General features: G+C 39.0%; 1 protein-coding gene across 13 annotated transcripts in view; it reads left to right on the top strand.

Moving 5' to 3' along the window:
* The window catches only part of LOC119726647 (myotubularin-related protein 13-like), a 101958-nt gene that overhangs the window by 1976 nt on the left and 79774 nt on the right, over positions 1–20208 (top strand). The window lies entirely within an intron of this gene.

Genomic DNA, 20208 nt, shown 5'->3' with positions numbered 1-20208 from the left:
TCAACCCAGCGTCAACAAATTTTGTAGTTCTAACAAATTTTGGAAAATCAAAAACAGCTTTATATGGTAGAAATGGCAACAAAGTAACACCTTCAGCATATAATTTATAAATGAAAGTAAAAACTATTTTTTTTCAACGCGAAACATACAACAACTCTGTCGAGTTTGTGTTGGCCGCCATTTTGTTTATGTGAAGCTAGCCCTATTACGCATGCGTGAAGTGTACAGCGCCATCCAAACAAGATGGCGGCCAACACTAATCTGCAAACTCGTCGTACATTCCGCATTCAAAAAACAAGTTTTTAAATTATTTTAACTTTAATTGATATGTAGAAGATGTTCTTTATTGCTTTGTAAAGCTACTTTTAATGTTCAGAAGCGTATACAAAATTTGTTGATGCTTGTTGACGATCGTTGACGCTTGTTGACGATCGCTGACGATCATTGACGCTTGTTGACGCTTGTTGACACATTTAAGTAGGAAAGGTAGGCACCACCATCTTTTCCTTTAAACAAAATTTGGTTACTTAAAGTGGTCAGAAATTGCCTCAGATCGCACTCAGATTTCGGGACCCTTAAGCGGGCCACGAACCCCACGCCTTAATTTTTTGACCCACTTTTAGGGGGACCAAAATTTTGTTGGACCCCCAAATTTTGTTTGGCCCCCATCACCCCCCCCCCATCACCCCCCCCCCCCAAACAAAATTGCAGTCCTTCTGATTTGAAAATCACTGGCGTGTGGAAAAAGGCACACCTGGATTTTTTTAGGCGTGTGGTTTTTCTAGACGTGTGATTTTTCTAGGCATGTGTTTTTTCTAGGCGTGTGATTTTTCTAGGCATGTGTTTTTTCTAGGCGTGTGATTTTTCTAGGCGTGTAATTTTTTCTAGGCGTGTGATTTTTCTAGGCGTGTGATTCCATGGTCCAATCTGGTGCTGAACACTTGGTATTTTTTAAAATAATATTCATCTTGGTGTACAGTAAAGCCATTTTCTCTTCACCGACGTACATTGTAAAAGATATTTCACAAATTATGCTGTAAATGTATGGCGAGGTGTGCAGTACAGAGGGTTTCAGGCGTGCAATTATTCACACTTCTCGGGAAGCTTTTAGGCGTGTGATGGCGTGGGGGTGGGATCGCACGCCTCAAATCAGAAGGACTGAAATTGTGTTCTGGATCCGCCCTTGGTGGGGACTAGCGAAAGCGAGTCAGCAGTTAAACCTCAACTGCACATTTAAAAAATACTCAGGATTGAGGCTATAGTCTATATTATGCTATTTTTCCATGAGGCCAATTGGAGGATTTTGCAGGACTGAGGCTACATGTACATATAGCAAAAAGGCCTAGGGAGTTAGGGTAAATGAGAAACAGGTTTGAGCTTCAACTACAATTTACACCATTTATGACAAAAATACACAAAAGGTTACAGAAATCTGTAGTCAGTTGGCTCCATGCAGTGGATTATAGGAGGACAATGAGATCATTGGCGCCAAACTGATAAATATCCATGACATTCACCATGTTCACAGACACATGTAAACTTCCTTCCTTGTTCCTCATTTCAGTAGCATTGTGGATGATATTCCATAGTGCTGCATTAAGTTACTCAAGGGTTACCGGTAGGTTAGGGTACAAAGCTGTACCGGTGCAATGCAAACACTGTACCACACACAACTACATGTACATACTTGTACCATGCTTTGTTTGTGATCCTTGTCAAAAGCAGTTTCTTCGGAAGATGAGTGTGCATATTTATTTTGGCACATCTTCTGAACCTGTTCAAACTGTTGGAAATACCCATTTTGCATACATGTCAGTAAATGTTAAGGGTAAACTTTGTAACTGTTGCAGTGATGGATGAGTACACATTTAATTTGACACACATTAATTAAGCGAATCTTTCATTTCTGAAAGTTGTCCTGTTGGTTAATTTGCACCATATTATTAGTATTTGTTATTATTATTATTATAAATTATTAAAACCATTTCTGGTAATGAAACCAAGGATTCCTCAAAAGCGCCCTAGGCACTGTAGCTCACAAGCCTGAAGAAACCTGTGGAGAGAAGACAATGAGAAGAAGTTACAGTTTTAGAGGTGGGAGGAAAAGCCCAGAAGAATATTCTGGGAAAAACCCATGGAATCAGGTAGGGACTGAAAACCCAATCCACATATTGGCCCAGGCGGGATTCAAACCCGCAGTACTTGTATACAAGTAATCAGACTAAAGGCCGGTTCATACTCCCCGTGAGCGCGAACGCTAACTTGTGACATCAGGGCAAGGTTTTGTGCTGCAAATTTGCAGAAGTTGAACACATTTCAACTTCGCAGCGAATGCTTCCAGACATCAAATTCGCATCGCATTAGCCATGTTAGCAGTTGCATGAAGTACCGTATGAACAGGCCTTTGGTCGGACTTGACTAGAAAACAGTCTTGCTCACTGCCAGCTGACTACAGAACTTTACATGTACCGGTACATGTAAGATCAAGTGGTGCAGGCTTGACGTTTTCTAGTCAAATGTAAGTTTCAGAGTGTTCACAATACTGCACTCAAGTACATGTACATACCGGTACATACATATCAACACACAGATACTGGAATTTGTATCCTTGTGGAGTCATTTCTTTGTTCTCGTGTACTAAAATTTTAGAGTTTGAATTTGTAGTTTCAAAGTGATCCTATTTTAACCAGAATTAATTTCCTGGGCTGAAATTCGGACTTACTATCCCTTACATAAAATACTTCAATTTGTGACACACCTTGGAAATTCTTAGTTTTTGAGTAAAATCCATATCTATTTCGTGATAACCTTGTGGAGATGTACCGGTACATTCACCTATAGAAATTGCCCTGTCATTGCCTGTGGAGAAGTATACAATCTTTTGTTTCCTATTATGCATGTCTCCACAGGGTACCGTGAACCAGATCATGTATTCCTAAAGTTGTTGGAACAGTATCTTTCAGACAGTCAGATGGCATAGATCCGTGTGTGTATCATGTATACAGAAATAATATTTTGTTGCAATTGGTACACATTATCAATTCACTTAATACAATCAGAAGGATACAGATTTCGATATGCCAGGAAATATGGAGCTATAAAATACAGGGAGAGTCCCTGCTTGATCTTAGCCACTACGATGTGCATTGTAGGTTACACGTGTACACGTTATGGGTCATTCCATGAAGTTGAGGAACAGGCCATAACTTTCTGAGGTCTGATTATAAAACAGTTTTTTCTTTGTTGTGGAATGATTATTTCTAAAACAAATGTCATGTGACAATAAGGCTATAAGTTAAGCTTTTAAATGATACCACGCTCGATGATATTCAAAAATAACTTTCATACCCAAATTCTGTATGTTTTGGCGTCCGGCATAAAAAAATGAGGAAAAAGTGTGTTAGCAGTCTATGGATATTATTAAATGAAGCTATTTGATGATAAACTCAAGTTTGGTGTGAATTGAAGCATTTTAAAGTATTAATTGTGAACAAAACAAGGTTTGGATGTAACAGGACGTGGCTTCCGGTTACATCCACAACTTCTCCATAGTCATTACATGTTGTACAAATTTACCAACTTTCCAAATCATGTGACTTAAATTTTAATGTGTTGTTAGAGCACAATGTATGGGCTATCAAAAAATGCATAAACAAAACTTGTACTTAAGCAAATTGAAAATTTGACCCCAATGTCAATTGTCATACTTTGTATCTCAACTTCTTGGAATGACCCATATATTGTACTATACATGTATGTTGTCAAACTGTCATTTGGACAAATTCAAATCAATTCTTATGAAGATTCCACTCTGATTTTTCAGGAACAAATTATCTTCCAAGACCACAAATATTTTTGTGGAGATTGTGTGTTGTCCCTTACACAGTCTTGAGACTTCTCAGACTTTTGTTTGAAATCAGACCTTTTGAAACTGAGAGAAAGACATCATCAGTATGGAATACTTTTACAGACCTTAAATTGTCTAATTTTCAGACTTTTTTTTAAATTGACAATCTCATCCTTTCTTACATGCAATTTAACCCCAACACAGTTTGAGAAATGTACAATACGGTACATCTTTGTACACACAATACAGTTTTATTTGTCACTGATCAGCTGATTCATTTAGTTGAAGAAGTAATTTGAAAAAAAAGAAAAGTTTTGACCAACCACAACCATGACTGCACAACACCTGTCCAAGTCTGAAAAAGATGCTCTTTACATGCAAGTCACGCAGGGCGTGCATCCCTACAAAATCCTGTTGCAATGTTAGCCAGCACACACTATTGGCTGCTTGCGAAGTGGGCAGGGCTTATGCCCAAATCTGGAAGAGTCCATTTTGAACAGTTGTGGAGAGAAAAAGTACTATGGACTCAACTTTAACAGCTACCGGTACATATGCCTACATAGCCAGTACATAACTTTGCATGTACATGTATTTTCAATAAAGAAAGTACACTGTACATTGTTCACCCATACACCATGTACACTGTACCTATACATTTATTTTATTAATTTTACGTGAAAGCAATTTATACAAAAATGTACATGCACACACTGTTTATGAACAACATTCTTACATAGTTTGCAGTTCCACACTAATGGGCCAATAAGATAATTTTATGGATGTTGCATATAAAGGGTAAAAGATGAGCTACAATGTAGTATTTTCTTCAGTTTCTTCCTTTACCTTGCTACCGGTAAGGTGAAAGTGACTAGGACAAGACAAGACAAGAGATGATATCTTTTTTTATTTGAGAAAATAACAGTCATCTTTTCTGTGTGTACATACATGTAACCTGGACAGACACACTGCAATGAAAAGGGTGCTTAGGACAAATTCAGTTTCTAATAGGCACTTCCAGTGACATTATTAAGCCATTTTACATTGTTATCAAGCGAAAATATAACAGTTTTTATACTGGCTTCAAATTTATGATATGATTAGGGTTACGTACTAACAGGGACGGACATTTTGTGAAAAATGTCCAGTCTGTTCGTACGTATGAATCCTGATTATGAAATATCAAATAATTCTTCAATAACTCTTGAGTTATCTAGGTTTTGACTGAAAGCATTCCTCCAGGGTACATCTTCTTAAATAAGTAAACATAAGGGGATCATGAAATTTGTTGCTTACTTTGTGACTTTATCTAAAATGTCTGTCCTTCGTTCTGTACCGTACGAAACACTTTTAAAAACAATATCCACTGTATTTTCTAAAATACAAAACCAGTTATATCATTTGCAGGTGAAGATATTTGTTCAAAGCTTACAATGATGACAGCCAAATTGAGAGACCAAGATCGTAGTTTTATCATCAAAACTTTAAAGGTCTTCTCAAATGTCACACTTTTGGGCCCATTAGTGTGGAATTGCCCTAGTTCAAATCACACTGACCACTGCGCTCTATTTCCTTTTTTGTTCAACACCAGGATACATTTGGCATATTATGTTTATTTCCGACTTCCACGATATCTCGCAGCATGTCTGTGAAACCAAAGATCTTTCCTCACCAAAAAAGTTAAGGGCTATGCATCGGAACCGGGTGGCCGAGTACCCGCCCGCTGATGTCAGAAACCGGTTCCAGATTATAGGATCGGGTACCCGTACCCAACTAAAGTTACTTCTCAGACATGTCTGACAGTGAAAAAGAAAGGTTTTGAATGTCATTTGTGGGGAATTTTCAAAATGAAAACCAGGCTACATGGGAAAACAAAACATAATTCATGTAATATATGACACTCGCGAAAGTTGCAGTTTACACTGTAAAGCTACCCCCGGTAGTATCTTGTAGTATTAACGCACCGATGTGGTAATATCATGCGGACCTTTATGAACAATCTGAACAGCAACTTCCAAGATTTGAATTTTGGCGTTGGGTTTCTTTAATGGATACCAGGGTACCCATGTTTTTTTTTTCAATCTGGTACTCTGTTCCCGTACTACCAAGGTTTCTGCATAAATTCTGTGATGAAGGTTTCTGCATACATTTGGTGATCATCCTATTTTCATCTAGTAGGGCCTACTGGTATGCAAAAGAAAAAAAACAAAAAAATCAACAAAACAAAACGTTTCATTTTTGAAATTAACCCTCCTATGCAAACATACATTCTGTGTAAAGTTGTCCTTTCCGTCAAAAATCAATCAAGTGACTGTTTTTAAAAGTTACATAAAAGAGCAAGCCTACACATTTAATGATAAAGTAGGATAGTGCTTGTTCAATAGAGGCCATCTCTGAACTGCAACTGCGTATTTTGTACGCAATCAAGCATGCATTGCGCAGTGTTGAAAATGTTCCAAACACGCACGCTTGTTGCTCAAAATGTGTTCGAAATACAACACAGCCGATGCGCGTTATGCAAGTTGACGCTGCACATGGATGGTCTGTAGGAAATGATGTCATAAGAACGAGACCTATTGAATGGCTGTTACTGTTTATAGGTGATTGACTGTAAGCCAACTGTGCCTACCAGTAGCCTGCTTTTGTGTGTTAACTGAATTTGACTACAACTTTACATGTACAGTGAAAATAATTACAAATGTATGGCTGTCTGTGACTGTTCACACAGCAGGAGGTCTAATTCAATTTTTTGTTGTTGAATCTGTAAGTTACCGTACATAAATGAGCTTACTGGTATATTGAGCTACACACATGTTGTACACTGCACAGTATGGTGTACATCTTCAAATACACACATTTTGTGACATGTACATGACAGTAATTTGATATGCTGTATTGTAAACACAACAGTCATGAACTCTACAGCTTATAAAGATGTTGATGTGATATCAACTCTTAAATGTTTATCCAATCTGTTCCTTTGCACTGCATGGGCTCATCATGAACAATTGAGTATGCGTGTGCCGCGTGTAATACTAGTGTTGAATTATACCATTTTGTACGTTAATAAATAATCGCGGCATAGCGGGCTGCCTTATTAAAATAAACAGGGGTCGGTTCCCGCAGCCGAGATGGGGGGTTAGAATGGCCACATTTCATCCGCAATGTCAGGCGGATATTGATTCCACTGACAGTAGGGAATGCGAAGAATTCCGCGCTGGTTAGGCCTGGTTCGGTAATAGGTTTGTGCGTTTATATTGCGGTAATAATATGCAACATTGGCAAGGCATAGTGCAGCAAATTTCTTCCAGGCTTAAAGGCTGTGCCTCTTCTGACAATGATGGATCGAGTGTGCAGTTGGTGGTGTTGAAGAAAATGGGGACCTAGTTTTCCTGAACTGTCCCTGCAGCTCAGTATGTCAATTCCCATACATTACGTGTAGACATGTTCTGTACACTGAGCTAAACTTGATTATAATATAAAATCATGTGCATACATGTATGTATACATGTACATGTCCAAGGATTCCTCAAAAGCTGCCTTGGCCTTGTAGCTCGCAAACCTGAAGAAACCCATGGGCTCCGTGCGTCCACAAAAGAGGGCGCTTTTTAGCACTTTTGAGAGCCCCGTGGACATGACACACTGCATGCGCGTACTGTACTGGTTCAGGCGCAAAGTTCGCATGACTTATTTATCCTGAATGTGCCAAAGCCAAGCCACAGCGTCTTCGCGTTAGCGTCAGGCGTCGTCCGCGCGCAAATGCGTTCAAATTTAGCTTCCGATGGTCTCCCAGACTAATTCCCGCGCCCAATAACTTTGGATGGGATACATTCGAAGTCCACAATGGATAGACCGGGAACCAGTCTAGGTCTCCCCCAACTCTCCTTTACTGGCCGTCGAAGGGGTACTTGTGCACGGAGCCCATAGAGAGAAGACAATGAATGAGAAGAAAATGACAGTTTTAGAGGTGGGAGGAAAACCCCAGAATGATATTCTTGGGGGAAAACCCATGGAATCAGGTAGGGACTGAAAACCGAATTGGGATTCAAACCCAGGTCACAGCGGTGGAAAGTGAGGAAAGTACCGCTGCGCCAACCCGACTCCTATGCATTTATAATATATATTTTTTTATAGGCCTACCGGTACCGTACTTAAGTAAATTTAGCATACAGCCTCAATCCTCCAAAATCCTATTTCTTGAATGTGGTCCATGGAGGGATGACCACTGCCTCAATCCTGCAAAATCCTCCAGCAATCACTGTCAGTACATGTATGTTGAGGCAGAGCCAGTGACATCCTGGAGCAGTGCGGAGGATTTCAAGTATAATCTGGGCCTAAATTTATGCACGGCTAGGCATAAACAACACAAGGTCCGGCCCAAGACCTTGACACATTGCATCCTCCAAAATCAGCGACGCATACATGCTATATTGTTGCAGACCAGTAAATTGGTCCGAAATTGCCTGTGCCGGCCAAATCATGATTTGCATGCCCTCAAAATCTTCAGTATTTGAGCATGCTGTGGGCCATGAACTGGAGGGTTTGTAAAAAATATGGGTGGAAGTCGTGCACAGGACTGTGAGATTGTAGCTCCATTCAATTTGGATGAAATTGGGGCCCTTAAAGAGCTCTATTTTGCAATGGAGTGTAGGCATGGTAGGCATCGTTTTTCAACATGGCGATGGGCTTCAGGACTATTTTCAGGGGTGATCATCTTCGGATGGAAATTTCTCCTAAAAGTCATCAGTTAACCCCCCCGAAAATTGAAAAGAAAATGAAAGATGATGAAATAAGCTTTAATTTGATGTGTGTCTGGAAAACCTTGGAGAGTTGTGAGAATTTTTCCCGAATTTCTGAAGTGTGAGCATTTACCATTGGGGTCTATGGAAGTTTGTTCACTGGTCTGCAACCTTTAGGCCTCAATCCTGCAAAATCCTCCATTTTGCAAAGAGGGTTTGGAGGATTTGGAAAGGTTAGGGTTAGTATAATTTAAATAATAAATACATTCACTGTCTATCAATTGAGACAAAGTGCACATTATGTATGTAATTGTATGCATGGTACATGAATCACTCACTAGTCACGGATTCGTCCATTAGGCACATGTGACCTATTTATATGCAAATGAGGCTGTCTGGCAAATTCTGCATCGTGGGCATGCATTACAGCAGCCAGTCATGCCAGTAGTACAGCTTCTTACACCTGTGTGTTAATCACACACCATTGATACTGATAGTATTGTGTAGTAAAGCACTGTGCAAGTATGACCTGCAAAGAAGGAAGATTTACACAATACAACTTGTTACAACTATGGAGCTATACAACCCCCATAAGATCCATGCTTGACAATGAGGGGCTGCCCAACCCTGAAATTGTCCCAAGCAGTGGTGACAATAGTGTGCTGACCTTGGCCGTTGTCTGGCCCTTATTTACCCACTTGTCTGTGTACACACTACAACAGGTTTGTTGTGGGCGTGTGTGAACTGTGCACCTAATGAGGTGTAGTGCAATGAGATTTGTGGTTGCATGGTTTGTGTACATGAATGCAAAGCATGCATGATGCACCCAGACTGTTATGAATATGTACAGTGTATGGATTGATCACTGAGTTGCTTTCAAGAAATGTAGGCCTATTGTACACATGTGTTACACCTGAATTTTTCACCTCAATTTTTTTATTGCCACATTTGGCTAAAACTTTAAAATAAAGTGTTTTGAATATATAACATGTACACTGTACATGTATGTTAAAGAAAGTCTTTCCGAGAGGCAATTTTTTTGGGTGTGATTACAATTAAACAGGTTAAGGCGAAGTAAAAAAAAAAAAAAGTTTCTCGTCCCCGCCCGCTTCCTTTTTGGAGGCCGCCTGGATTTTTTTATTATTTTTTATTTTTGAAAAATGTAGTAGAAACACACCGAAAAAGTCTACAAATTCATCGGAAAATAAATACCAATAGCAATACAACTCTAAATGACACTGTAAATATGTTCAGTTCTCTTGTCCAACTTGTCTTTCATGTTTAAAAGTGTCTTTGAACAGTGGAACACAAACGGTTGCAGGAAATTTTGAAAAGGCGGTCATCTTGAAAAAAATAAAAAATAAAAAATAAAAAGCCCCGCTTCCTCCCTTTTTTCAAAAACCCCGGACGAGAAACTATTTTTTTTTTTTACTCGGCCTAATAAATAAACATAATTACTGTGACATACATCATATATTTAAAAAATAAAACAATTTAATTGTAAGACCAATAGACAACATAAAAAATGGTTCAAAATAAAATAATTTGTCTGCATGTACCTGGGTAATTTAATTTCTAAACACACAATAATTTTTGTTGGCCTTAATTTTGTATGGTGACATCTACATGTACATGTACCGGTACACATGTGTACCGGTGCATGTAGGCACTGTAGTGTCCCAGTAATATTGACCCAAGTCATTATTTCCAATCAGTCGTGAAGGAAACTGACATAAAGACCTTTTTTTTTTTTTATTTGAAGTAAACCAAAGATAGCCTTGACCATCGTCAGGAAACTCATAATTCATGGAAATTAGTTAGTAGCTGTTGTGAGTGCTTGCACTTTGTTAACTTTTGACCTACATGTACCGTACATGTGTACATGTACCGGTATAAATACGTACACATACATGTACGTGTACCATGTGTACACGTACATATGTACATGTACGTTATACACATGTATGTATGTAACACAACGTGCAGTAAGAGACAATTGTAATATAGGACTATGTACATGAACATGAGTACATGATGTGCATTTGTTCAGTATTGCACATTCTGCCTCCCCCTCCCTCCCTTCCCCCCCACCAAAAAAAATATATATTCTGGAATTCCAAGTGATGTTTATTCGCTCTTTTCACGCTCCGCCATTGGGCATGCAGAGCCTCGATCTGGCAACTTTACGCAATAAAAATAGCCGGTTCAGTGGTCTGAACCCCGACACGGGAATCACTGAACCAGCTATATTTATTGTGTAAAGTTGCCAGATCGAGGCGCTGCATGCCCATGGCGGAAGTGTGAAAAGAGCGTATTGTACGGAATATTTGTACTTAAGATCCTTTTAAGTTTTGATAATTAATGATAAAAATGTGAGAAAGTAATTTACATGTACTAGCTTGAAATTAACATGTTACATGTACATACAATGTACATGTACATGGGCGAGTTCAGGCATTCAAACCGTGGACGAAAAAATGCCGGGGAACAAAAGAGAACAATAGGCCCCCTAGGTCCGCAATTTCATACGTCCGCGATTGGGGCCATTTACAAAATGTATTCATGAGTCTTCCTAACATGTTTGAGTACAAACAAAAGAGGGACGTCCACAATTGCCGGTGTGGATATGACTGCGTGTACAACTACATACATGTACATGTACATGTACCGTACATGTACCGGCATGGAGTTTGTTATTGTACATGTACAGTTACCCAAATAGCGACATGAATGGTAAAACCATACATGGTAAACCATACCCAAAATTGCCACAAAGTGATTGCTCATTTACAGGTGATTTATGACTGTTTAGAAGGTCGTGGCCAATGGCAGTAAATTCTCCAGGGCATAATTGCACACTGTATGAGCAAACCTTCCGGGAAATGCACATGTACCAATATGTTTATGTACGTGTGCATCTTGAAACTGAGACCATTTCCTTGCTGTATGGGTACATGTAAAATTTTCAAGTTGCCTTCCCTGTGCTATTTTCAAGTTTCATCCCGAAAACCAATACTTCTTTTGAATGAGTCATCGACAGAAACAATTGGCCCGGGCTTGAGGAATTGAATGATTACTTTACAAATTCCGAATTACTGGCGCCCAACTATCATTTTGTTCTTGCGGGTTTACAATCAGTTGTGTGTAGCGATAACGTACGGAGCGGGAACCAGTCTCCTCAGAAGGTGGATCCGTTCTCAAAATACTACAAGGTGGATCCTTTTGTTCTGAAATTTGGTGGTTTTTTTTAAAGTGGGTTGTAGACGCCTCCGCCCCCCCCCTCCCAAAAAAACCCACAGTTTTTTTTGGTTGGAATAAAACATACATACCGGTAACTGTAAACAAGTTGAATATTTATCACGAGAAAAGCAACATTTGTTGAAAAGCACCGGTTATGCAACTTTAAGAAAAAAAACTATACTGTGATAGAGATGCATTGGGGCAGGGTCATGCAATAAAAAGACTGGTATAGAGGTGTCACACAAAGTACGTAGGCTCGGAAATGGCTTGGCACGGACAAAATTGTACAAGGTATCAGATTTCTTATTATTGTGTGATATGAAGACACGCCATAATGAATTCACACTCGTCTTCACTGCCGCCGAGATCAAAGCGTATCGCCATCTGTCTATGCTACATGTATAAAGCGTGGCTTTGGAAGTACGGTACATTTACATACAGTACGGTGACAGTACATGACAGTAGCGGGAGAGAGTGCCAGACCAACCCTTGGGTCTCGTCTTGCGCATAAATTATGCGCCTGTCCAGCTGAGCTACGGAGTCTCGTCCATAGTACGAGCCATTGCTTTTCCCGTGTGGTTCATTTTCATTTTTTTCGGAGACGCATCAATTTGACTTTATTATCCCTGACGGGAAATTCCATTCAATAGTTAATGGTGAGTCTTTTGACGAAATCCCCCATCGATCCTTACTACCTATGGTTTGTAAAATCATGTGAAAAGTGAAGGATTCAGGACTTTTAGGATTAATAAATTTTACATTTAAAAAGATACATACATTTAGTACACGTTCTTTGCTAAAAACTACCTTTCTTCATCGTTTTTGATTTGGCATGTAAATCAACGTTGATCGTAGATTTAACCCCACCTTTGCCCAAAACCGCCCTACCTATTACTCACTGTAGCGCCGGAAACGGCCTGAGCGCTCAATGGTTTTATTGATTCTTCGGTGATCAAATTTTATCCATAATGTAATACAATGTAATAATAGAGGTGCTAATGGGTTGAGTGTACAAATACATACATGTAAGTTTGTTTTGGGTTTTTTGGGGGGTTGTGTTTTTAGGGTGGGGTGGGGGTTATGCAAGCTGACCATTGTATGAATTTGGAGCTGTAACTCAAAATTCTTTAAAAATAAGCGAAGCCAAGTTATTTTCTTTTAATTCCATTAAAAAAAAAAAAAATTCAGTACAGACCTACATGTACATGTACATGTTTTACGTGTACATTTTTGTTTACATGTGAAAGCCTTACATAAATTTGTGGGTGGAGCCCCCAATGTGAAGAAGGGAAATGAGCTGCGTGTATGTACGCATGATACTTCCCAATTTGACAGCGCGAACTAATTTGATTCCGGTGCCTCCAGCTGTAGTGTTGTGCATGTATGTACATGTAGTGTGTAACATGTATTATATAGTGTAGTAATGGACATGACAGGCCATCCTTCAAACCGAACCTGCATACATACATGTATACGTGTACATACCTACACAAATGCACTGGTTGTACCGTACTTGGGTAACCATTTGCATTGTACACGTACATGTACAAAATGTACATGTACAATTATGAATAGACATGAGTCAGTGTTAAAATAACATAACATCCTTTGTGCACATCATGTACATGTACCTACAATACATGATATTGTGTGACGTTCGTGTACATGTAGGGTACGTCTAGGAGCGTAGATCATTACAGACTGGGAGGGTACAATTAGTCAGTCTGTAGGTGAATCAGATCCATATACTTTGCCATAGTTATGAATCATCGCTGATGATGAACATACGTATGCACACAATACCTGTATGCATATTATGTATGTATACTGGTTATTTAACCAGCTTGTGACAAAATATTGCATATGGCTCGTAACAATAAGATTCATTAGGCCTATACAATGTACCGGTACATGTAGTATGTATACGTTCAGCCCATTTTTTTTAAGTTCTCCATTGACATTTTTGCCATTCCATAAATCTGGGGTCCAAATTACATGTACATGGTTTTTTTGTACATGTATACATCTGATATAAGATTACATGTATCATGTAAATTCAGAACACAATTCCTAAATGCCGTCTATCTCAAGGAGTTTGGGCAATCAAATTTTTAAAAATGTTTGGAAGTCAATTTTAATGATTCTGCGTACTTGCGTGGCAAATTACACAGGTCAGGTGTAACGGGGACACAAAAAAATCTTTTGGACCCCACATTTATGGACTGATCCTACATAGGCCTACTGTAAGTTTCAAAGTATGTTGACAAGTACTTGTTTGCCTTGACTTTTCCAGTGGAGTACTGTACAAGTGTACACTTAGCCGCAAAAATTATGCACTTGTCTAATGATGGTCCCAACTGATTAAGCCTGTCATTTACATACATTCTACATGTTCATCGCTAACTGTTGCAAACTTTCTCATGCTCGATTGTAATACTTGAGAGAGAGTTACTGCCAAAACGTATCAGATGATAAAACCCTTCTTTTGTTTGATCAGTCACAGACAGTCAAAAAGTCAATCCTGTTCCCCTGCCATGTCTTTTGCACAGGCTAGTCACCAACAGTCGGATTTCTTGTAGGCACTGTGACAGTCGAATTCCATCAATGGACAAAAGCAAGTGACTGGTAGGCAGAGCTGGCTTATCAATCTCCTACAGTCAAAGTATCAAGAACCTACATGTACATGTTCATCAGGTGTCATAACAATCACAGCCAGTCAATCCTGCTTTATGAAGGCAGGGAGCACTCAATGAAAACAGTCACTTGATTTATTTTGACCGCTGGGCCGGCGTTGTTGAAATTGCCAGCCAGAGAGAAAGGGTTATCTGTGCATGGTATATCCATAGCAAAATATGAACACATGGTCTAAGAAGTAAATCCTCAAAATAATCCCACTTTGAGTCACTGTAGCCAAGAGTTATGTGCATATTTAAAGATATAGTCCATCAATTTGTAATTTGTGCATTTTGTTCATTTGAAGCAACAAAAGTGTTCAAAATCTAATGAAGGATACTGAACAACTAACCTGATGAAGTTTCAGCTCAGCTTCAGCTGTATATTCCGAGAAAAACAGCATTCTAGGATCTCAATTTCAAATCAAAAGGTGCTGAATCATGTTTTGAATTGCGCCTGCATTCAGCGTCCGAGACACGTTCTCACTGCGCCGATTGCAGCTATACACGATGGCGCGCACTGATCCGACAAATTATAGCAACCGCGCGCGCATGTGCGTCGTGTCAATGCTTGCACGCGCTTCGCCAAATAACAAAAAGAACTGCGCTTTAAGACGCACCGTTGGAAATGCCTTCTTTCGTTGATTACTTCAAAATGACAGCTTGCCAGAAAGAATAATTTCACAGAGAGTTTAGTCCACTTACTATCTTTCAACCAAGTATATTTTACTTTTCGGATTGCTGCAAATGATGGACTGTAGCTTTAAATATACCTCAACACTCCAAAACCAACACTCCAACACAAATAGACACAACCCAATGAAACATTACAACAAGAATTTGTCTTCCATGAGAAATCAAGCCCCATGTGAAGTCAATGACTTGCCTGGAAAAGCTGAGGTGTGCCTTCCTCAATCCCTAAATCCTGCCAAATCCCCAAGAACCTGGCGGTGGATTTTCGAGGGATCTCGGAGGGTTTAGGGCTAATTAAGTTTGGAAATTAAATAGGTGCTGTTTTCAATGCAGGTTTTCATCAAGTTTTCAGACATCGTCCTCACGGCATAAATCCACAGTCTTTATGTTCGTGGACATGTGAAGGCCTACCAGGGCTGTGCTTGAATATACGGAATATTTGAATATATACGATCATCAACTGAGTATCGAATAGGATTGTTTTGATGCAGATATTTTTTTTTTTAAATGTGAGCGGTCTTGAGGAAATGATGAACAACTATGTACATTGTACAAGTTGTGTGGTTTTATTGTTTGTCAATTTTATACCACACTTTCATATCAATTTCGCACATTTGTCAGGTTGGCATAGAGGTACTTTCCCCGCCTTCCACCACTGTGACCTGGGTCGAGTCCCGCCTAGGCCACATGTGGATTGATGTTTCAGTCCCTGCCTGATTCCTTGGATTTTTTTCCAAAAATATTCTTCTGGGGTTTTCCTTCCTACATGTATCGATACATGTAAAAACTGTCATTTCTACTCATTGTCTTCTCTCTACAGGTTTCTTCAGGTTTGCGAGCTACCGGTACATGTACATAATGTACAGTGCCTGGGGCATGCACTTTAGAGGAATCCTTGGTTTCATTACCAGAAATAAACTTACAATAATTTAATGAAAATTTATATTACGTGAAATGGTACCGGTACCTTACGAAGACATTCTCATAGGGTTGCGCACACAATTTTTTTCAACTTTAATGACCCCTAACCCCAACTTTACCTTATCCTCCCCCATTTTGGTGCTTTTATGTTTTGGACCACGAGCAATCAATCAAGCCTATTTGGGACAATAACATGTTGCCTCTAAATAGGAGCTGTGACATTAGGGAGACATTGAAATGTCTCCCTAATGTCCTGTGTCTCCCTAAGGTATAACTCATTTCTTCTCATTGTTTTTCCCTACATTTTAATGAACTGCTAGTGCTACATAACTTTAAATTTTTGATTTGTGAATGTCTGTGTATTTTAAACGTAATTCAGTTTTTGGGCTGTGATGTTTGAGGTTTTAATAAACCAATAATAATAATAATAATAACAAAAAAAATGTCTTCTGAAGGGTAAATTAAATATCACCCACTACCTGTTTCACATGTAATTTTAACAAGCTCGTCATCAATTTCCGACAAGTGCAGACCTGCGCTCACAAATCCTGATAATCGGCTGGCCAGTTTAGGCCGGCGCATGTCAAACTTGATCAGTGCATTTCAAAATGGAATACTCGAGCATTCGATCAAGTCTAAGTTTGGAAAAATTAAATTAATATTAAATTATTGGAAACATGCACAGCCCACATATGTACCGGTATTTTCCATTGCAATGTATTTTTTAGTTTTGCAAACATGAAATGAAACCGTTCATCAGAACATAACTGAACATGGACTTTGATAACCAACTGCACTAGGTTTTGATATCTACGCATACATGTACCGATAGATACATGTACTTTCATTGTAATACCTTCGCGGAAGTGCAAAGAGTGGTGGCCTTAGGCCTACTCCGTGGCTTCCTCTGACAATATTGAAACCAGATTTCTGTCATCGTTTGGACATTGGAATGATTAATCATATTTGTTGAATGACAGTACAAACCTTGTACAATAGAATTAGTAGAGATACTAAGAAATTACGCAATTGTGTCTGGCATAATACTTAACTGCACATTGCATACGGTGTAGACCCGCAACTGGTGTATTTTTTTGCCATTTTAATACCGATTTTGAAATATAATTATACTGTTAAATATTCAATTAATTCTTTTAATATTATTCCATCATTTCATCATTTGACAATTTTAACACAGCTAGAGAGTAGCCTACCACATGTACGTGTATGTTTAAAAGTGCCGTCACAATTTAGCCATGGTTATATGACATATTTACATGTCACATACGTATACATGTACGTGTACATACTACATATAGTACTTAAATGTACATAATAATTATTTTACCATTTCAAATCCCACATTTGTATACAAACATACAATGTACCGGTACAAATTGTGAACTGTACAACCTTGAGTTTATTCAGATTAGCCTGGCCTTTGTGTCACCATGTCATCTATCAATGACAGTCAAGCATTCTGTGTCAGGCCACTGACCTGTGGTGGTAAATGGAATTCCCAGGCTATAGGCAGTCCCATTGCATCCTTCATATAATATGTTCATCATGTGTAAAGGGCCCATCCTATGCAAACATGTAGGCCTACATTTGTGTATTTAGTGCAAAATTGTCCTTTCAGTCAAAATCAATCAAGTGACTGTTTTTAACAGTTAAAGAGTTCCCAGCTTACATAAAGCAGGATTGACTGGCAATGACTGTTTGTGACACTTGATTCAGCTATGCATTGACTGTAGGTGATTGATAAGCCAGCTGTGCCTACCACTTGCCTGCTCTTGTCTGTTGACTGAATTTGACTAGTCAAAGTGCTTGCTTGAAATATGATCTTACTGTTGGTGACTAGCCTGATTAACTTGGCATAGCAGGGGAGAGGATTATTTTTTGACTGTCTGTGACTGTTCAAACAGCATGAGGGTTATTTTGGCGACCTACCCATAATCTTGCAAATTACAAGTACAGGTACTGTACATTGTACATGTATACTGTACTAATGGAATTTTAAAACCTACATGTGTATGTACATGTATGTCCATACCGGTACATATTTTATGCATGTACATGTACATCATGTAATTGTAAGACATGGATATTACCAGTAGTTTCATCTCAAGGCTAAAAATGTCGCATTGCTTGTGTTGTCTTGGCCTTTTTGTATTGTACCCTGGTATTTAATGTTAAATGCACCTGAAAGTTACAAACTGTGTATGTGTACATGTATGGTACAGGTGTATTGTCATGTCAGTTCATGTGACCTTCACACTGTCAGATTATAATGTGCAGCAAAATGAGGGGATTAATAATTAACAGTAATGAGCTTGTGCTTGCATGTTGAGTACATTAAAGTATCGGAGGATAATGCGTACCGGTATCTACAAATGTAGGAGGGTTAAAGATATCACGTACAACTATGAACAGTAATGTACATCCATGTAATTAATATGGGCATAGTGTACAATAACCATAAAAAGAGATTCCATTTCGAATTCTCTTTTTTTCAATTTAGTTTTTACGTACATGTACACTACTCTCAAACTACCGCTGTTCAAAAAATTCTTTCACACGATCCAACTCCAAGGTCTCTTGGCAGCCATATCCACTGAGTTTGCAGGGCTGACCTACGGGTAATCTCACACATCAACTGGTCATCTGGCAATGGCTGGAAATATTTGGCATAACTCAGCGAAGAAATATTCCTCTTGACTGTGCCGGAAAAAAAGTCAGCCCCCCTGCGTTCCCAGGCACCTCCTAATCATTAGATAGACAAATGAATCGCGCTCCCATCTGTTGGCGGAATGGTCGGGAAATATTTTATGGTTTGTTATTCGCCTAATGGCACCTTATGCCGATGGTTTCAGTCTTAAAGGGGTCATGCAATAAATTTCACTCTTAAACTGATTTTGAGTGTATGAATCCCGCGTGATCACTGTACTGCTGGGGACAGTCACGAGACCCCCTGCTATAGAGAAACTATTGTTCAAGCTATTGTACAAACAAAGCAACTTCCCCATGATGGATTATCTGAATAAGAACTACAGGTAGCACAATGCTTTCGCCGTGGAAGGGGGCCTTCGTATACATAAAAATAAACAAGCATCTACATTTTCTGTACTGCATGAAAATAACGAGACACACCGTATTTGTATACAATTTTTGAAAGTCTTAGATTTTTAGGATTTTCAATGGCAGTAATATTCCCTGACAACTGAGGGTGCACTGGGCTGTGATGTCACTTCAGAGGCAAATTTTACTGAGGTTGTGATTCTACATACATACATGTAGGCCTACATGTACATTCGTACAATGTACATGTACATGTACTGGTACGGTATGCACTACAGTACTACATGTACATGTACATGTACATGTGTGTATGTAGATTGATTTTTTCCCCCCGATACGGTAGCTGGTTACATGTACAATGTGCAGATCAACATTTTGTGTGGTTATTTCACCAAAACCACTACAAAAAATTTATTTCTCTTAACATTTTGATGTGAAATGCACATGTACATTGTATTGCCCACCGTTTGCCAGATGAACCATGCAAAATGGTGATTTAACAAGCAACTTTTACTGGGCCACATACATAAATTGTATGTGTCCCGTACAAACGTGTACATTTGAAGTACATTTATGTACATGTACCATTTCTAGTGGTTCATAGTCAGGAACATATAGCATTTGTACAGTGTGTGCATGTACATGTACACGTTTACAGTACATGTACATGATGTGTATGCACAATATATACATCTTTCAACGCCTTGCAAACTACGGTACATTGTACACTGCTTGCAATTAATTAACTGTTTGTGAAACGATGACAGTTGCAAGTATACTGTCATGAGTCTAGATGTACATGTACCGGTACGTGTACTAGTTGTGTACATGTACAAATGTATGGTTGTAACTAAGACTACACGTACAATGTACAATGTAGGCTGCAAAGTACTTTGACCTTGCTGCCTGTACACAGGGCATGAGGGCACCTGTACATGGTACACCTGTAACTGTATGCTGGTACAAATAGATCATAATTATATTGAGCAACATGATATTGTATGCAGTCTGTGAGTGAGTA

The sequence above is a fragment of the Patiria miniata genome, unplaced genomic scaffold, assembly GCF_015706575.1.
Source record: "Patiria miniata isolate m_02_andy unplaced genomic scaffold, ASM1570657v1 HiC_scaffold_1, whole genome shotgun sequence".
In the NCBI taxonomy this organism is placed as follows: domain Eukaryota; kingdom Metazoa; phylum Echinodermata; class Asteroidea; order Valvatida; family Asterinidae; genus Patiria; species Patiria miniata.
The sequence above is the reverse complement of the archived record's forward strand: the minus strand, read 5'-3'. Positions and strand labels throughout refer to the sequence as shown.